A 20746-nucleotide genomic window follows, 5' to 3' on the forward strand; every position below is an offset into this window, starting at 1 on the left:
GGCAGTTTTCTCATTTGTTAGGAATACCGTTATCACACAGCCGATTTCACATACCTTTTTTTGTGGTAACGCGATTGTCCCCGGAAAGTAGGTTGGTATAAAAAGAAGTGTCTGATGACTGCGGCATGCTTGTCATCTATTTCATCTACCAATGATTATTTTCCATCGTACGGCTGATAGCAAACGTGTTTCAGTTGAGCATGTCCTTGGGGGCCGTTGAGATAGTGGGGAGGGGGCTAAATACAGCGTTGCCGCCGCGGTGACTGAGTGGTTATGGCGCTCGGCTGCCGGTCTTAAAGACCCGGGTTCGAACCCGGCCGCGGCGGTCGAATTTCAATCGAGGCGAAATTATCGAGTGTCATGTACTGTGCGTTGTCCGTGCAGGTTAAAGAACCCCAGGTAGTCGAAATTTCCGGAACCCTTGATTATGGCGTAACTAATAGCCTGAGTCACTTTGGGACGTTAAAGCCCCATAGAACATAAAGACAGCGTCGCGCCATATTTATTTAAAATTAAATTTCAATTTCGTGCTATTTACCTGTTACTACCTGTTGTACTTTTGCTGTGCTTTCTTAAAAGCTCTTGAAATAAAATTTAGTACAAGGGCACCGTTCCTTGTTACGTATTATATGTGACTCTTCCAGGTTAGCTTCGTAGAGAAGCTACCAAGTAATTTTCTCTTCCTTTGCTGCTATTTGCTGATCGCTGAAAGTGCAGTCTTTCTGCTATGCGCGGGTTTCCTAAAAATCCGTATCTGAGTGTACTTAGCAAGTCTTCTTGCAATATCTCATTCTCATGACCATGCAATTGTGCCGTTTAGGTATTCTACCAGTACAGTGCTGTCTACTAGTTAGTTTACTTCAAAAAGCGAAAGCTGTAGCCACGGCATCTATTCGTGTATGTAAAAACCTACTTAGTTAATAAGTTTCATAAATATTACAATAAATACTTCACCATCGGTAACCGAGCCGAATACCTGGTGATGGATAGCCTGATTGTGATCCGCTTCCTAGTGCTTTTCAGTTGCTGTTTATATAATATTCCAGTCAACTCAGAACGCACATTTGCAGCGCACTAAAAAGCAAATAGAAGTGCGTAACCACGACTGAAACCGCAAGGAATTCCAACATGTTTTTGTTCACGTGTTTACGTAATGAAATGAGTTTACTATTTCGAATAACTTCCGATTCTGTTCAAAAAGTGTAATTGAGGGGTGATTTTCCTTGAACTCTAGATGTAGCTTTCGCCGTAAAAAAAGCAATCAGTGTTCCTCATTCCAGTGGCTGCAAGCTGCATAGAAAATGCTCTCACGTGAACATACCTGACGGAGGGCCGTAGAAAAACATGTATTAGAAGGCTTCGGGTGCAGTGAAATCTGAAGCAAAGCATTTTAAGAAGCAGGTTTACTTGCTGAAAAAACGGGTCTTTTATTCTCGAGAAATTTATTTTCCCCACAGAATTCTCTATTTCTTTGCAGCGGTTAACAATCCATCAACGTGCAGCCGAGCTGTTGTGGTGCGTAGCAGCGCTACTAGCTGTAGCATTCTGCTTCAGTGACGCATTCGCTTCCGCGGAATAGTCGCCTCCTGGTGCGTCCTTTGGAACAGAAGCAAACATCGGTCAGATCGCAGTACTGCCGACCTTCACCGCAGTCGCATTTGCCGCAATGTTCAGAACCAGTTAAGAATGCTGTAAACGAAAAGCATGGAATAAAACACACTTAGTGAGCACAATATCAGAAATAGTTGCCTTCTGTGTACTAATTAGGAGATATTTGTCAAAATAATGAGCATTGAAACTCGAGCGATTAACCGAAAACCTCAGACTGAATGTTTACCACGCTGCTACTTTAGTTTGACGCGTGGTTTTTGTGTACGTTGCATTTATTTTGTGATGCTTTTTTTCAAATAGAATGCGCGTAAAGACATTCGCATGGATAACAAGCTATCCCAATGGCAGCCTTCATTTACGTCACTTAAACCAAGAGGAGCTTGCCTTTTGTATATAGTACCCAAAAGCAGATCACATTCAAACCACAGCTCAGGGAATAGAAAAATGCACGAACAATAAACAGCTACTAATAAAAGCCCGTATAGCTTTTACCACGAAGGATGTGAATTAGTAGGAAGATCATGCAAACTTTGGCTAAAAGGATGCAAACGACGATGAGCAAATCTACTAGAAAATATGTCTATTGGTTTCAAAGCGGCCCTACTAATGAGTAAAGAATAAATAAATATAAAATTCTGCAGGTGCTAATGCAAGGGCACACCATTTCTTGACAGCTTCATCCCCAGGATTCTGGCCCATGCGCCTCAAAAAACCGGTCGCGCCATCTCGCGACAGCCGGCGGCGCGACGGCGCGTAACTCAACGGCGATGAAAAATAAAAATTAATACCTAGTCGCGAATAATAGTTAGAGATTAGCTCTCTCGCCTATATGTTAAATGCTTCTGTTAGCAGAGTTTCATCAATGTAGCTTACATATTGCGTTTACCATGAGCAATGAGCTACGAAAGCATGGAGCCTATGGCGAGGACCCGAAAAATACCCCACTTGACTTCACTTTATAGCCCACGAAAGCCCTAATTTAAGATACATCGACAAGCTATCGGAGCTTCAGGTAGCATAATGTCCTGTATTTAAAGACATATAAAGTATTTTACATTTGAGTGGAGCAAAAGATTTCCTGCGCTGTTTTTCTTTTGATTACGAATCCCCCGCACCGGCAAGAAATGCGTTGCACCCTTTCTCGGTGCGTTGGCATGGCTAACGTCCCTGCTACAGTGGCCCTGCTAGTGTCCCTGCTAGAGTGTCCCTGCTACAGTGTCCCTGCTACAGTGCCCCTGTTTTGGTAGGTTCTTCTGGGAGGTTGAGCCGTGCCGTACAAATGCGCACTTTTATCAAATGTTACCCCATCGGTCTAAGGCTACGACCATGGGCTGCTACATAAAGTCCTACAAGAAAGCGCGTGCCCACTATGAGGTATATAGAGGAAATTATAAAGAGACTCTGGCTTGACAGGTACTTTTTTTAAGCGCATACAGTGACCCCACGACACGGACATTGGTGATAGTGGAATTGCGTGCGCATTAACAGTGCAAAGCAATGAAACTTCCAGGTACTTTCGTTCATGCAGTGAAATGCGTAATTCCCGGACGCTCATACTTAGAGCTCACTCACCGATACTTGTATATGGTTCTTGCACTGTGCGTTGAAAATTTTAAATCGTGTATTAATGACTACATTTTAGCACTTAATTTATTAGCCTCAATAGCAGACAGCTCTCCGAAAGTTTTGTCGATGTGGTGAAAGTGCAGCACGGACATGTTTAAGTGACTGAGTGCTGCATTATTAGAGGCAGCAAACCTGGTGCTGCGTTTTATGGCAGTAGGTGATTTGTCCTATGTAAAAATTAGTGTGTGGTAGTTCACAACATTTTTTCCTAGGTTGGTGCAGTTCCTCCCACGATTCGATCGTTCGCCGTCGATAAGCGCTTTACCATTGCTGTAAGCGATGCTAGTTTCGGCAGTTATGTCAACGGTGTACGTAAACTATGAACCGCTAACGAAGACTTCATAGAATGGCATGCTGGGAACTATTCTGAAGAATTGGCCATCAGTACGGCAACCTAGTAACTACGCCGTTACCCAGAACATCAATCAAGAATCAAACTCCCGTTAAACATTATGATTTAGATTTGCTGAGAAATCAACAGAAGTTATTGTCCGATAACACGACGGTTCAACGCTTAGTGGTTATCTCCAGCGCGGCGGCTGGGTGCTCCATCCAGCCCGCTTGTGCAATGTGCCGCTCGCACAAGCGATTAGCGACAGGACGCTACGTGCGCGCGGCCCCGAAGATGCAGTGAATTTACCGTGTTGCGAATATGTGCAACAGTACTTATAAGCAATGGCGCAAGAGTGGCGCGAACATATTAGTTTTTTTGCATATGGAGTGCAAACCTACCCCCGTTTCCCCGTTTGTGATTACTTTTTCTGCTTTCACTCTTCTAAGTACTTCCCGCTATCCTCTCTATTTGCCTTTATTTCCGCCGGTTGCAGTTCCGGTGCTTGAGAGATTAGATAAAAGTCGCCGGACCGGCAACATTTTTAGTTTCCTTTTTGTATTTTCGTCAGTTGTTGTTGCCTCTGAAGCGATTAGTAAACTACTACTTCTTCATGGTGTGGCTCCGGGGAGTTGCAGGGGCTTTATAGGCACACAAACCGGGGGAGTAAGAAGAGGGAGCCGTTTCCAGGGAACAATTAACACTATCCGGCGACTTTTAAATATGCCATAACTTGTTTCCACAGCCTACGACACCAAGCACTCGAAGAAAGGTATACATTGCATCATGACCACGCCTTAGGCATTATCTATAGGATGACTGTCTTTGAAGGGGCAGAGGTGGCGTCCGATAACGGTGGCCGGCTTTTGTGTAGTTTCCATCCCTTCCTTTCAGTGAATACAGGCGAAGGTTTCGCTGACACCTTCTATGTACTAGCTGCATACGCGATTTTGCCACTTGCGTGTCCTTAGCATATAAGCATATACAGTTGTTTTCGTTGCATATTTTTCGGTTTTGGATGATACATCGAATGAAGAATCTTGGGTATCCATTTCTTAGAAATGTTTTCTTTTCCTGATGATGAGTTTTAATAGTGCAATGGCAACCTTGCACCAAGCGCAATGGGATGAAGTGTTTTCTTCAACACAAGGTTAGGTGACAGACGATTTTTCGAGCGCTTCAGCTCAAAGAAACCAAGCGCCAGGCTTCGAGAGAACTTGTGCCCATTGGAAACCAGTGGCTAAACGGCGGCACTGGGGAACGAATCACACACCGTCCTCGAGCCGCATGCTTAAAGCGATATGCCATTGCTGTTGTCGCTTGTTTTTCAAATAAATAACCAAGAAATGGGAACCGTCTTAGCCAAAACTTCCTTGAATTTCCCTCTACCATTCGGGCAAAATTTTTGCCAGTGTTCCTTCCACAAAGGCTACGAGAACAAGACGCACGGCTCGCAGCATCAAACGGTGAAGAAGTTGGAGAGGTGGTAACGCGAAAGGTCAAGATTGTGAGCAGGTGCTTAGGTAGGGCTAAATTCTTTTTCAAGAGGTACACGGGCACCCGGTTTAAGATGGTAAGGGGGAGGAAGAAAAGGACAATGGGGACGGGTCTCCTGCTGTGCCTTTGCCTGCCTTTCTTTTTTTCCTCCTTTTATTTTTCTTCCAATCGTGGAGCGCTGTCCGTGGTTGCTTATTGAATGTGCTGTGTTTCTGCCCCCTACGGTGTGAAGCATGACGTAGTCGGCGCCTCTGTGAAAACGACCCGGAACGGTCATGCATGCACTTTTGTCTCCAGGCTGTCATAAAAAAAAACACAACCGCTAATGTGCTTGTCCTGGCAAGGGTCTCTCCAGACGCTGACAAAAATCTGCCAGAAAGGACTTCAGAGTTTCTGCTGAAGATCAGTTACAATCTTTAATGCCTTCCACCTACCTAAGCAATTCCACCAGCACTGTTAAAAGCACAGCGCATGGCACAGGTGAAGAGTGGCACGAAAACAAATGTCGGATGATTTAGCGTTGTTTCGCCAAATGCAATTAGGAGCGCTAGCACATCGGTTTTCAGTGCTGTTTCGGTGTTCGGTTCCGTTGCGCACAGATGCAGTTGAAGAAGACGATGATATCCAAAACACTGCGCAAGAGACTGGTATTTTAGGACAAAAACAAAAGAAACCCCCGCTGAGGAGAGCACAAAAATCAGGAGACTCGGTTAAAAAAACTAAACATTTTGACACATTTGCCTGTCTGGTTGGGTTTGAAGACTTATAATAAACTGAACACCTTAGTCTCATCTGCACAACAAGCACAGAACATGACAGAAAAAAAGGACGCACGATATCCAGAGAACTCATCATGAAAGGCTACCCAAAAAACTTTAGTCAAAAAACCATTCGACGTCAATAACACGACAACATGCGCCAAGAAATCAACGCACAAAGACCAACGCCACCACCAAAATACGTCACTCTACCTGATGTCGGAGGTGTCAGTGAAACCGTCGCCCAATTCCCGAAAAAAGGTTGTCTCCAGGTTTCGCACAAGCCCACAAACACTGTTGCGCATTCTCTATCTGTTCATAAAGACCGGCCGCGCAGAGAAGGAGCCCAAGGCATTGTCTACAAAATTCCTTGCGCCGACTGCGACGCAAGCTACATCGGCCAAACCAAAAACCTCAAAGAAAGAATTTAGCAACATAAAAACGACGTCCGCCACTTCGCAAGAGATTGCAATCCTGTAGCCGAACATTCCGATTACTCAGACCACAGAATCAACTTCGAAGAAACCAGCATCCTAGTAACCGAAACCAATTACCACAAAAGGCTCCTTCTGGAATCCTGGCATATCCAAACCACCCTGAACAACATCATCCGCACAAATAGAAACCTGCTTCCAGTGTATGCCCAGGGACTTCAAGGAAAAAAAAGTCGCCATTGACAGCCTCCCCACACTGCGACAACGTGACTAACAGGCTTAACCCCCCTCCCATACTCCCCCTCCCCCACGCCTTTCGCATCATAGCTTTCGTTCTTTTGACCCCTTCCTCCCCTCCATACTTAGAGATGCTAGCTACTGCCCTCAGTCACCCCTGGTGAAGGAGCCGAGTTGGCTTTGAAACGTTCGGTTAAAATTAAACATTTTTGGTTGGAGATGTGCAGTTTATTATGAGACTCGCTTACCACTGCAGAACGGCAGACATCTTATTCTTTATTGCCATTTATTTTCATATTACTTTGAGTACGCATGGCGTCACTATTCTTTTATTCTTTTAGTCGAGATGTCACTGTGCTCGTATACCTCTCAGCGGGGAAACGTGAGCGCGTGCACTGATAATGCGGACAACGCTTTTTCAAAGACACATGATCTCATCTTCCTCGCGTCACTGCAGCCTATAAGGCACCCAAACACAGATTTATCGACAGGGTACTCCCGACGTGCAGCATTAATTTTCTCAGAAGTGAATGGACAACTTCTAAAATTGCCGACTTACAGGGAGGTTGTTTACAACCAGCAACCCACATTTGCAAACCGCGTTTTCGCTTCCTGCTCTGCTGGCGGAAGGGGTTAGCATGAGGACAGATGGTTTTCGGTTGGCGAACTGTAGAGAACGCTCGATATTCTGCAAAAGTGCTCCAAGGGCCGTTTTTTTTTCGGTGCACGCGCCCAAAGTCGGCGCTCTTAACATACCACAGAACCGGTCTACGTATGCCCACTGCAGGAGACGGCGCCGAACGTCGGCGAGGCGCCGATATCTGTCCGTGCTAGACATCGGCGCCAGCTGACAACGGGCGCTCGCGCACGTGTTGGACGCGGGGTCCGGTTTACGACAATAGGAGCACAGCGGCGCTCTCGGTGACTTTTCTTCATGACTTGAAGCTCTTCCAGTTTCCCAGAACTTTTCTTGCGGTTTAAGTTGTCCTTTCAGCGCCCCCCAACCTATTTTCTTCTCGGCTCGAAATTCTTTCTGTCCGCCGAAAGAAGCACCAGAGTACAATGAAGTTTTTTCCTCCTCCTCCATCTGCTCGAGAGGGGAGCCAGCCAGCACCAAGAACATGGACTGCCCAACATGCCTCTGACGCTGTTCTGGTCTGCTCAGCGCCCTGTCACACTAGCCTGACACGTCGCCGACGCCGACCCAACAAAGACACCAAAGATCGGCCAACCCGGTCGGCGGACCTTGTCTGTGGCAGAGCAAGCTGTCACACTAGGCCGACAACGACACCGACGCATCCGACGACCAGGTGTCTTCGTAGTGTGACATGCTTTGACGCCCGCGACGCCGACAAAACCAGTCTGCCAACCGTGTCGTCGCGAGATCGGTCGCCGAGCAAAAACATTCACCAGACACGAACACGATTCCGCTATAGTGCTGTTTGTTTACGTTCATAACAAACTCTGGGATAGATGAATGTCCGAAAAAGTATCATTACTGAGTATCGTTGGCCAATGCCAAGGTGCTACGTTTACTTCACGTACGCACCAAGAAAGAATAAACAGCCATGCTATCTGAAAGGCCGCCTGCTATATTCGAGCAACGACAGCCTGCCTGCGCAACAGCCACGCTTTCGGCAACCACGCCGACACCGACTGCGGGAGCGCCAGGGCGACGAACTGCGCTGCTTCCCGGCTGCCGTACTCGTCGCTAAGCCTAGCTGGTGTCGCATCAATGCCGCAGCTCAGGGCGCTTTGGAAATAGCCAGCGCCGTAATAAAGGAACTTCTCTAGTCACCCGTTTACTGCCAACCTGTCCCATTATAAAATAAAGTTAAGCTCGATTTCCGCGGCGGCTTCAGCAGCGGATCTAGCCGACGTCAGGCGAGCCGCAGGAAGCAGCAGGCGGCTATAGGATGAAATTTGCTTGTATCTATACCGAGCCTGCTCGCCGGCCGGCCAGCCTGGATCCCGTCCGCCGCCGTAATAAAAATCAGCTTGATTGTTTTTTACGTAAGCAATAAACGCTGAGACAGGAAAATGTGACAAATGTATCATTTCTGAGGATCGTTGATCAACATCAACACAGTGTTGCTGGTAAAAGCAACAACTTTGATACGAGCAAAACTTCTTGCCATAATGGTCTCGCAAGCTGCCGCTGGCCCGCCGTTGCGTTCCGGCTCACCTGTCGCCTGCAGCGGTCCGCTAGCTCCGCAGCCGAAGGTGTCGCGGAAATTGACTACTATTTTAGTTTATGGTGCGATTATACTTTTAACAGCAAAGAGGTATTAAGAGATATAGCGCAGGCTACTTGCGATGTGGCGTCCGCTGCGTCAGGCAGCAGCGCAGTTCGTCTCCTGGCGGAACCGCGGGCGGTGCCGTTGCCGAAAGCTCGCTACTAGCGCAAGCATGCTTTGTCGCTGCTTGTGTATAGCAGGCGGTATTTCTGATAATATGGCTATTTTGTGTTTTCTGGTGCGAACTTCAACACCAAGTCAAGCAGTGATCAGACCGCTGCGGGTGGCAAAGCGTACGCTTTGAGCTCTAGTGCTTAAGTCGAACGGCGCAGCGATGCTTGCTGCTCCTTGTGTCTCTGCTTGCAGTGAGGCTGCGATTCGTAAGCAGCGACCGGTGCAGCGCGCCGGCCGAGTTTTTGCACATGAGTCGCCTACTTTACTTCTGTCGCGAGTGTCACACTGGGGAGTGCTTATCAGCACCTCTGAAGGCAGCGAATTGCTCTGTTCTGCATGGCGACGTGGGTACAGCAGTAGCTTCGCATTCAAGAGGTTCCTGGCAAGTGGTTCCTAGTTCGAATCCGCGTGGGCGGGAGTTTCGTTTTTTTTTTATTATTTCACGGAAGAGACTATTTAAATCTCTTCCATCCTGTTTACCCGCGAGCGACTGGATTTATTTTTCGAGCCATGCCTTTCTGACCCAGCAAGAAGTGCCGCGCACTAGTGGGCTGCACTCAACCTAGGTTCATAATCACGATTGTTAAGGAGTTTGTTTTACTATGGTGGGATTTATTTAAAAGAGTTCAAAATGAAGCGTCCCGGCTAATGAATTTCGCACAGCAGGAAATGACAAAACAAGAGTGAGAACGAGAAAGGGCCAAGTCGGCGGCAGGTCTCGCACGTTGTCTCGCTAGTGTGACATGGGAGTTGGAGGACCATCGGCCAACTGCTGTCTCGTGGGAGACCTGGCGCCGACGCCGACAGTCGGCCGACTGTTTTAGTCGGCGCAGTGAGACAGAGAGCCAGACATCACGACGGCATGGTTTTGGCAGACAAAGTCGGCCGACTGTTGGCCTAGTGTGACAGGCCCATAATACTCGATCCACGTGGTCTCGGCCGGCCTTCACAAGGTGTATTGGCGCCTGAGAGGCTAGGGAAGGACTGAATTCGCTTTAATAAAAATGGCTATTGGGCAAACTAAGACAGGAGGATTACAGAAAAAGCGAGAGACTTTTGTTCTTCTTGAGCAAGAACCTTAGGATGCGCGAGTATCAAATTTTTGATAGCCAACTGAATATTTTCAACCCATTTTGAATATAGGCAAACAAAAATACACGTTGCTGGTAACGGCTCAAATGGGCTTACAGACGAGACAGAAAAGAACACATACACATGCGCTGGTGTCTGTGTTCTCTTCCGTACCGTTGGCGCTGTCCAGTCGTTTGCATCAACATCCACCATCCAGCCCGACTTAACGAACTTCAGTGAACAAGATATCGACAGTCTTAAAAAAGTTTCCCACAACAAAACCACGAAAGGAAATATGTATCAGACCATAACTTTACTTCACTCGTTATAGTGGTGGGGGAATACACTAACTTCGTTTTACGGGGTTTAACGTCCCAATGCGACTCAGGCTATGAGGGACGTCGTAGTGGAGAGCTCCGAATATTTTGGAGTATCTGGAATTCTTTCACGTGCACTGACATTGCACAGTTCAAAGGCCTCAAGAATTTCGTGTCTATCGAAATGCGACCAACGCATCCGTGATCAAAGCTTCGTTTTTCGGGCCAGCTGCCGAGCACCACAACTACTCAGCTACCGCGTCGGCTCCGGGATGGTTTGAGTAAAGGCAGCAATAAACTTTAATTTGTATGGCAGTGCGCTGAAAACAGCTCGTTGAATAAAATTACTCGGTTCAGTTTAAAATTTAAACCGTCCCGTTCAAATAATGCCTACATCACAAAGCTCACGGAATGCTGAGCTACTATTATGGACTGAATGTTGAGAAAGCATTGTAAGGTGCTGAAATAATTTCTTACTGGCGGAGCGATGTCAAATGGTGGTACCTGAGTAGCACGACAAAACTCAAAAACATGCCTCTGAAAATAAAGAGAACAAAATTGCGGTTGCAACTTGGACAGAACCATTCCCTAGACGCTCCCCCACGACCCCTATCTATAATCGACCACCTCCGCGCCTGCGACAAAAGTGACAATGCAAACCGCGCAACTACGATGCTCAATTTCTTTCTGTCTCGCCTCTCAACTCCAATATCTATCACTTCCGGCATTCACTTTCTCTGGCCTGTTATCTATACACTGACAGCGGCTCAATGTGCTGCCAGTTGTCATAGCCTCAGAGGGACGATACTACATGTTTCCAAAACATCAAATTTAAAGAGAAAATTCATTTGAAAAGGTACTTGTTGCATAGCTAGAGCTATTTCTGGGAATCCTAGCATTGAATAAGTGTCGACAAATTCAGTCAGGCGTGACTGCGCGCAGGAATGACACATACCGCGGTGGCGGCACGTCGCATGCGACCTTACACATCAGTTGTCAGGTGAGGTCCACCAAGACAACACAATTTGTACAGCGTCAAGTCTAAGTGGGATTTTCGAGACACACCATATTAAGGGTGCTGTGCATATCGCCAGCCACTTAACCGACCCAAGTAGATTCTTTTAAATAAACGAAAGCAAACGCCATTTTTCCAGGTTAAGTAACAAGCGGTCACGTGTCTTGCAATCACGAAGTGCTGTGTATAAGCTATGGTTTAGGTAAAGTTAAATTACTCTTTCTGTTTGAGGCAGGTGTGAATTCTAGTAGCTGGTTAGCTGTGAGAATGTGAATGTGGAACTCAGGCATAGAAGCTGTCGTGCTCGACAGAGAAAAGGGTCAAATAAAGTTGGCTTAGCATTGCAGATAACGTCGGATTAACAAAATTCATCGAACAAATAGACAGAAGATGAAGAAAGCCCCCAAACGATTTCGTTAATAATGACATGAAGATCCTTTCAAATGTCAGCAAAACATAGCAAACGGTTATTAACTATTTTATGCTAAACAATAATTCGAAACGCCTGGCGATGTCCAGGCTACAGCTGACAAGAAAAATCTGCAGAGATTGTTTGCATCCCCATCATTGAAAAAGCAAGGATTTGTGCTACGCAGAAGACGACAATGAGCGGGCAGTGCCGCGGGACAGAGCGGATAGAAGCAGGCGAAGACGACGCTCTGCAATGTACAGAGCAAGAGTGCGGTGGAGTTTAATACGAGGCGTGTTCAGCTGTGGCGGTAGCCTCAGTTGTAGCATCACAGGCTACAACTTAGGACGTTTATGACAGAACAGACTTTCTATCGGACTGGTTTCAGCTCTTGAGGCCGTGTCTATCTTTGCTTGAGTTGTTTTGCCTTTTATGAAACTAGTGCTGTGCAGCCACTAGCTGAGTGCTTAGTAAATAATCTGTATATAGCCCCTTTCTATACATGCATAACCTCGTGCAGTATATGCCATGAAGAAAAAAAAAGCATTGATCGATATCCACGTTATATTGCGCAGCGGCTCCGCGGGTTCTACTCCCATTCGTGGATATTTTTTATTCCTTTTCTTCCCATTTTTACTATGCTTGGGCCAGAGTAGACAAATTTCGGCAGAAGACCGTCTTTTTAGGCTCTGAGCTTTCAGATTAGTGCTTTTGCACTTATACATCCCTACGGAATAATTTTAGACAGCCCAAAGGAGAGCTCAAACTAACCATGCACTTGTAACAAAGTACCTTAATTCCCTGCTCCTTATGGGCGATAGAGTTATATATGCTGCATTCCTCGTTGATAAAATCTAGTTGTAACGAGCCTTAAAACGAGGAACCTGCGGTTGATTGCAAGCGAAGTTAACTAGTTTCTTTTCTAGTTGATCGATTCACGAATAACTTGTCACGTATGATGTAATCGAAGCAAACTGATGATGTAGCCATGACATTTCTTTTTATTTTAAATTTCTATAATTTAGCTTTTAATGAGAGTAGTTTATTACCACGCGGTTGCGTCTGAGCCCTGCCAACCTGAATGTGTTCGGCGGAAAAAGGGAAGGTAAATCATTACAGGTTTCAGTAGATATCAGTTTCTTGCAGGATTGTTATGACTCGAAGAGTCAAAGAAAACTGTTACCAAGATGTGACATCCATTGATCAAGAGCCGACCAAAATTGATAGTTGCAGATGAAATGATTTCATCTGTTAGAGTGAAGACACGGAGCGGGTGGTAGGCCCTCGGTGAAGATCTACATCTCCAGTTAACAGCAGCAAGCAAACCATTGAAAAATATTGAAAAAAAATTCATCGCAACCGTTTTGATGGCTGGTGGGTACTGGAAAGGAAACCAGTAAGAAGAAACCGGTTTTCGCTTTTCAGATTTAGTAGGAATTTAAGCGCACACTAAACCGTAAGCACTGACCTGAAAGACATGTAACCAATAAGGTTTTAATCTTCTCACGTTTTCCGCTTCTGTTCTATTTATATATTATATGGGCTTGGTATTTGTTTTCTCTTTTGTCAGTGTTACTGCGCGTTTCTCCTAGTTTTCTGGCACGGCTCTGCCTTGAGGCTCCTAAATTATCACCACCCTTTTCTTTTCTTGACGCATCGGGCATTCTCCCGGGCGTTTGCATGGAGCATGCGTCGGTTGCGTCGTTTATCATTTGTAGCAATTTATTTTTGTGTTTTAATGTTGTATTTTCACCTCTTAAGTGCACTTGGCTGTGACGGTTAGGGGCCTTCTCATCTGTGCATAATTTTGACCGAGAGTTTGTGCTCTAGTTGATTCATATCTGCTGAGCTGCTGTTTTTTGTTCATCGTTCCTTATTCCTACGTGTTTTACGGAAAAGCCTGTGGTTCATACGGCAGTCTTGCAATAAAGGAAGTTGGCGCAGCTTGTGTGTTGTCTATAGTCTTCACTGAAGCATGTCTCTCTACGGTGACGAAGCTATAGCGCGAAGATAAAAATCTAGCATGTGTACTAGAACTCTTCGAGGACAAGTGGCAATTCAGGAAAAGTTCTGTTCGGGTTCAAGCCACAGATTTAAATCTTTAACCTAAGTCTTACTTGGTTGTCGGGGCTAGTTTAGTGAATTAACAAAAAAAATATTCGGTGATCCTAAACATCTTCCTGGAAATAAGCGTCGAAGGCGCAGCTAGGGTGTCTGCATCGGTAGAAGGGAGGCAATTTTCTAATCTTTTTTTCCATTCATAGAAAATAAGAATGGTTGGCTGGGGCGCAGGATCATGTGCATAGAACTATACTGAGAGAAGTGTTAACAACTTATAAAACCACGCTAACATGACCGAGAGGTGAGACCCCATCGCTTAGTTTTCCTGCGCTGACTGCGTCCCCGAGCTGACTTCTCGTGGAGGCAGGAAGCGTTTATGACGTCTGAACAACGTACCCTCGCGATTGCTGGAATTCTTCCTCTGTGAATTCCGCATAGCGAAAGAAGAAAGGCTCCAATGCATAACGAGGTACCTTTAAATGGGAGAACAGAGGTGCTGGAGGAGTGTTTCCTAACCGGCACCGTGGAGAAAGCACTCTTGCACAATCAGTTGCAATCCCTTGACGTCGCGTTGTTTAGACCGGTGGAAGGTCTCCCTGAAAGCGCATATGCACTCGGAACCGCGCTGAGCAATGTTCGAACAAGGATATGGACTTATCTTGTTAGGTTATGATTTAGGCAAGAAAATGCAGCGTTTTAAAAAAAATTAAAGGAAAGGATTGGACACGTCACGTGTGTGTACACAGGTTGACTCATTCTCATGTGCAGGTGTGTAACAGAGTGGCTTCCTGGCTAACAAAATTGCAAGTGTGTCGCCGTGCATGGAAGCCTTACTTTCTTGAAGACAACCGATTCATCAAGCATAAAATGTCTCTTTTTTTTATGAGGGCATGACCTAATGTCGGATCGAAATGGTCGTGTTTCTTCGAGGTGTCGGCGTCGGAGGAAAATCGCGTCCCTGGTGATGGTTGCCGGTGGGCGGGCAACCCAATTTAGGCCGGCCTCGGTCAATCGAACAGGCTAATTCTTTTATATAACTATGCTCGCACCTGTACAGTTAGTGCAGCGGCGCCGAAATCAACTTTTGCCACTTTTCCAGAAGGATCACCGTCGCTGCTTTGGCAGGCCTTCTCGCTTAGCAGTGCTTGCCCCTCGTTGACGACATTTAGCTTTAGCATTGAGCGATACCGCACATCCCTTTTTTGCTTTATTTATCTCCAGCTTAGCGTCTACGCGTCGCGGCGCTCTCAGCCTCGCAAATTTTGTCGAAAAAAGCGTCCCAGTCTTACAGCGTCCCGATATTTCATTATGTTTTTTAACAATGACCGTAATGAGCTTCCGATTACAGTTTTAGCGCAGAAAATCATCTAGCTCCCACATTCAGCAGACTGAAGCGAAACCTTCCGAAATTCGTTTGACAGTACTAAAAAAAAGTAAACTTTGCAACCAAGAGCGCAGAGAGGGATTGTGACCAACGCCGCCAAAAATAGGCATTCTTTGTTTCCGTACGCTTCATACCACTGAGCCACAGCCGTGGCATCCTGCGCTATGATAAGTGCTTGTTGGTAGGAGTTACCTATATCGTCGTCATCGTCATCTTTCATCGCTTCGTTCTCTAGTTCGCAGAGGTCGTGCAGTGAAAGCGTACGAGTGATTAACGAAATTTAAAGACTCATTTTGTCACCGACAGCAGCTTTTATGTAGCCGTAAAAAAAGGCGAGAAGCAGACCATTTCTTGTTTGAGGTGCATACTTGCAGTATGTTTAAGAGCGTTAGCTCCTGCTCATCGCGTTTCTCGATTTCTTGGGAATTCCTTGGGAAGTCCGAGGAATTCAATATGGCAGCCTGATTAGGAAATCGATTTTCCAACCCATTTCGTGATTGACTGGCAACATCATGAATATATCGAATTGGTGATATTGTTTTTATTAATTATAACTGCAAGATGTCAAAGTTGTATTTCCATTGGTGTCCCTTCACTTTAATCTCATTCATATCAATTCTAGTAAACCACACAGCTAAACCGCCAACTCCAAGCACCCTTCTTTGGGGTACGCACTCAGCGTCGGCGCTTTTGGCGTACGCCAAATACGGTCTGCGCATGCGCACTATAGAAGACGCCAGCGAGCCTCGGCGAGGGGCAGATATCTGTCCGTGCTAGATATCGGCGTCCTCGCAAGGGCGCTCGCGTACGCTTCGGAAGAGGGGTCAGGTTTATAACAATGGGAGGATCGCGGGGACCTCGGTGACTCTTTTCTTGATGGCTTGAACCTCTTCCAGGTTCCCCGAAGTTTTATTCGCGGTTTATTTATTTATTTATTGGAAATACCTGCAGCGCCCGAAGGCATTATTGCAGGGGGGATGAGGATACATAACAGAAGAATAGGCCAGAAAAAAAAAGCAATACAACAAGGCATGACACAGCAAGTACAAAATGAATGAAATATGAAACAACAAAAAGACATGACGAAAAAAAAGCCAACTAACCAAATGATGCTGGACCAACAAGAACGAAGACCGCGTGATTAAAAAAGCCAAAAGAAAGCCTACTGCGCACTCATACATCCGACAGTAACGCGCGGAACATAGACTCAGAACGGCACTCAACAATTTCATGGGGCAGGCGATTCCAGTCATGAATGCTAGATGGGAAAAATGCGTTTTGATAAGTGTTAGTTCTGCATTTAATTTCTCTAATCTTCCACCCATGGTCAAGTTTGTTTGACCTGAAATGCGGTGGAAGCAAATAACTTTCTTTATCTATTTTTATTTTTCGGTGAAAGATTCTGTACCGCATTTCTAACCGGGACTTGGTACGGCGTTTCCGTAACAGCTCCCATCCCAGCGTTAGTTTAATGTTAGTAACACTGCTGTTAAAATCATAATTACATGAGACAAACCGAGCGGCAAAGTTCTGAATACGCTCAAGCATGTCTGTTAAATTTAAAGTAGGGGGGTGCCAAACAACACAAGCATACTCCAATATTGGCCGAATATAGGTGAAATATAGAAGCTCTTTAACTTTTAGTGGTGCCATTTTAAAATTTCTTCTTCGAAAATTTAGCATGCTATAAGCTTTAGCAGAAACGTGCTCGACGTGCTCATTCCAGGTGAGATTAGACGAAAAGTAAACGCCGAGGTATTTATAGTGAGTAACTCAAGAAAGTCGGGTAGAATCTAGTTTGTATTCAGCCAAGAAAGGGTGATGCTTGTTGTCCTTTCATCGCCCCACAACCCCTTCTCTTCACGGCTTGAAATTCTCTCCCTGCGCTCGAAAGGGGAAGCGAGCCAGCGCCAGGAACATGGAGATGCATGCCCCTTTTCGACGCGCGTTGCCGCGTACACCAAGAGCGCCTACGCTGGACGCGTACGTCCAGGAAGGGCCCTTGGAGTTGCCACTTAACGCTCGTTACTTCAACGTCTTCCAGACAGTGAAGGGCCGGCATCTTTTTTGACAGATGACAGCTCAACGTCCGACAAAGACGGCGCGGGTACGCCGCGTTAGCCGTGACCCGACTTTTTTCCTTTTCTTGAAACCCAGCCAAGGAAATGAGTAGGGGAGCCACACAGTCTGTCTCCCTTGAACGCGCTGGGTGAGAAAAGAAAAAAAAAATAAACAGAAATGCAAAGCTGCTCCCCCCCCCCCCCCTCCCCGAGACGCTGGGCGTGAGGGGAGGACACACGAAGTGGACACTGCGCGAAACTTATCGGCGTCTCTCTCCCAAACCAGGGAAGGAGAATGTAAGAGATGGAGGAGGCGCTAAACTTCATGCGGCGCGTGGTGGCGGCTTTTTGAACTAGCGGAGCATGAACTAAAATCCTAGCCATGAACACCACGGCTTTACCAAGACTGTAGAGATGGCTTCACTGGGAAAAGATTGGAATAGCTGAATGAAGCACATAGATGCAACCTTTATTTTGCTGAGCAAATTGCTCTGCAAGTAACGTAAGGAGGAATTTATGCGACACAGTTAGGGTAGAAACAATCAAAGCAAAACAAGGGAGTAAAAAACGTCTGAGGAAATCTAGTCTACAAAAGTCTAGAAAACTGCTAGAAACTACAAAATTCCAGAAAAGGCCAAAGACATTTGATGTGGGAGCAGGGTTTGTTATCGTTGGGATAGAGCCAGCGCTGATCACTACTGCGAGCCTGGACTCGTTTGGTAACTATGAATATTTTCAAGGCGATTAATCATGCCCATTCAAATGTTCAACAGCATCCTGCAAACTTTCTTCCCTACAAGTGTTCATATTCTTAGCTTCTTGCCAGCAGACAGAAATCCGATGCTTTTTGGATGCTTACAAAGTTTGAACGCAGTACCGCTGGAAGGACCGACAAGTCCCCGTGGCAATGGAATCGCGTCCACTGGGGTGCGTTGGCGTGTGCAAACTCTTAGAAATGAGTGCGACAGGAACAAAATTATAAATGTATTGAGAATCGCTTCTTAGAAACTGCAAGCATAGTATGACTTTATGACTAGTATGACTAACTGACCACCAGAAGAAAATCTCCAATTTTTATTAGGTGCCTAGCAGCAATAGTCGAAAGGTTAACTATATTAAAGTATTTCGCTATGCTACTACGTTGCCATCTTCAGATGTATTGAGGTGCTCTTTAAAACTACGTTCACTAAGGCAGAAAAGGCCATTTTTCTACTTCATAAAAGCCGTTTAAAAAAATTGGTGGGCTTTGCTAAAGCACCGACTGTATGTAAGTGACATTAACCTAATTGCACAATCCGCCTGGGTGCATTTTTGTAAAAAAAGAGCGATTCTTAAGCATATGAATAACCTGGACCACGCAGGCCAATTTTAAATTCTTGTTATACCACTGACCCCTGCAATCTTTACAACATCACTACGAAGATGTCGAATAGGCATTCATATGCGGTAGTTGAAAAACATTAACCAAGAGCTAAAATGTAAGTCAGATTATTGTGAAAAAAATGAAAAATGTTGGAACCATGCCACAGTCGTTCACTCACTGTGTGAAAATCGAAAATATTTCTTTAGGAACAGCTTATTAGTGAAGATGCTGCAACGTTTAGCCCTGGATATGAAAATTGAATATTTGATATAAATCGTCACAAGAATTTTCACTCCTCTCGCGATCATAATTTTCGTCTGACGGGTGTTAACTGGCATGGAAAATTTTTGATGTTTATAACGTTAGAGATCTAGGTAACCTATCTGTTAGTGCCAGCATGGTCTACACTTCATGGCCAAAACACATATGCTGAAAGTCATTCATATTTCTGACTTCACCCATGATTTCAATGCAGGGTTTCTGTCGGGAAATGTTTATCGTCGTTAATCTGACGCCGAAATATGGCCCGGCACCACCACATGTACTCTAAAGGTATTAAAAAAAACATGATGTGCTCAGTGCAGAGAAATTGGTCGAAGCTTTTCGCCTGCGTTTTTTGCAAGCATTGCGACGCCAGTGATGCACTCTGAGAATATGAAGACAATAGCGAGAGCTATGTGATGACTCCAGACACACAGAAAACTGCAACACTGAGCTAGTTGGAAATTCTTCGAAACGGACCATCGTGAAGCACTAGACTGCTGGTGATAAGGATTTGAGCAGACGCTGCGTACGTTCACCCGCAAAGTTGCGAATGTGCGAATGCGGCCGATAGAATGTGCTGTTTCTGTGCAAGACGATGGAAACGCATTTAACAAGATGGATATATTCGAGCATTCTACTGTCTTTGCAACACATTGCATGAGCGCTGCCGACAACGTGTGCTTGCTTTCAAATGCCTGCATTCATTCTCGCAGGTGAATCATTTTAACATCGCTTTCCTTGCGAGATTTCAGAGGACAACGGAAATGAATCATGATATAAAAGCGGCACCTTCAAAAATTGCCCCCTCCCCCCAAAACGATTGTCAGGTTATCAATTAAGATAAAAATGCATGAATGTGTATCAGAAGCGCACCACCGAATTCCTTCACGTATTAGTAAAAATCAACAATTCAATTATTCTTTGCCAGTAGTCTGTTAACTTGAAATTGGGGCTAATGCAGTGACATTGCTGGTGGACGCTGATTAGGTCTATGGCTTACGAAGCCCCTAAGGTGAAGTAAATTTATAAAGCAGTCATTACTCATTGGTATCCACTCAATCACAATTTGGCACGTTAAGCAAAAAAGTGTTTTTGCTCGAACCTGCAAGTGACCAGCTGTTTATCCTTATTTCTAGCCGCGTATTAGCCAGATTTGCGTAAACTGCTAGAACGCTTATTGAGAACCACAGCAAGTGCACCAATATCGCTTGCGCTTTTTTCCTCTGATTGATGTGTTTCAGTTTTTAACTGAGTCCCAGTCCCTGAAGGAGCATATACCTCATGTGAGCCAGTGAGTATCACATACCCTAAATATATAGACTGAGATTAGATTATGCAGATTTACGTTTCACTGATTCAGCTATTTCAGAGTTACAGATAAAAAAGATTGCACCTAATAAAGTTTTCACAAGGGCAATCGTTTGTGCTCCGTAAGCGATGTTTTCTTTTTCACTTTCGGAATTTTACGCATCGGAGGCATGTTTTACTTACATGCGTCGGAAATATCTTCTGCAAGCAACAAAGCCATCAATATTGTTCCCCATACAAGTCGATTATCCATCACTTCAACTAACAGCACAGATACTAGTTTGCCGAGATATTCAGAAATTCAAATGTGAATTCGTGGCAAAACCTCCGCTGCTAGCTCTCGGCAGCGTTCTGTTCTCAAAACTTGAGCTGATTCGTTCGTTTCAGGTCTACAGCTTGACCGTTAAAATCTGCACAATTATTTTGTGCTGTGCGGGATAGTTAACAAATGCTTACAAGATGCTTTATTATTGTGAACAAAGTAGCTTTTGTTTAACTCGGAGTGTGCTATTGCGCAATATGTAGATACCGAACTGAGCTTTTTTGTTCTACTGCCTAGCAACTGCTGCATCTTGGAACAAACTTTCGC

The 20746-nt window shown here is 45.3% G+C and overlaps 1 long non-coding RNA gene across 1 annotated transcript; it reads right to left on the reverse strand.

Moving 5' to 3' along the window:
* Positions 1–1402: 1402 nt before the first annotated feature.
* On the reverse strand, positions 1403–20566 carry LOC144100288 (uncharacterized). Its single transcript, XR_013307597.1, has 2 exons — positions 20341–20566; positions 1403–1689 (listed from the first exon to the last, which is right to left on the reverse strand). It is a non-coding gene; the product is annotated as an uncharacterized LOC144100288 (long non-coding RNA).
* Between the last annotated feature and the right edge of the window lie 180 nt (positions 20567–20746).

Source organism: Amblyomma americanum, chromosome 8 (genome assembly GCF_052857255.1).
Source record: "Amblyomma americanum isolate KBUSLIRL-KWMA chromosome 8, ASM5285725v1, whole genome shotgun sequence".
Taxonomy (NCBI): domain Eukaryota; kingdom Metazoa; phylum Arthropoda; class Arachnida; order Ixodida; family Ixodidae; genus Amblyomma; species Amblyomma americanum.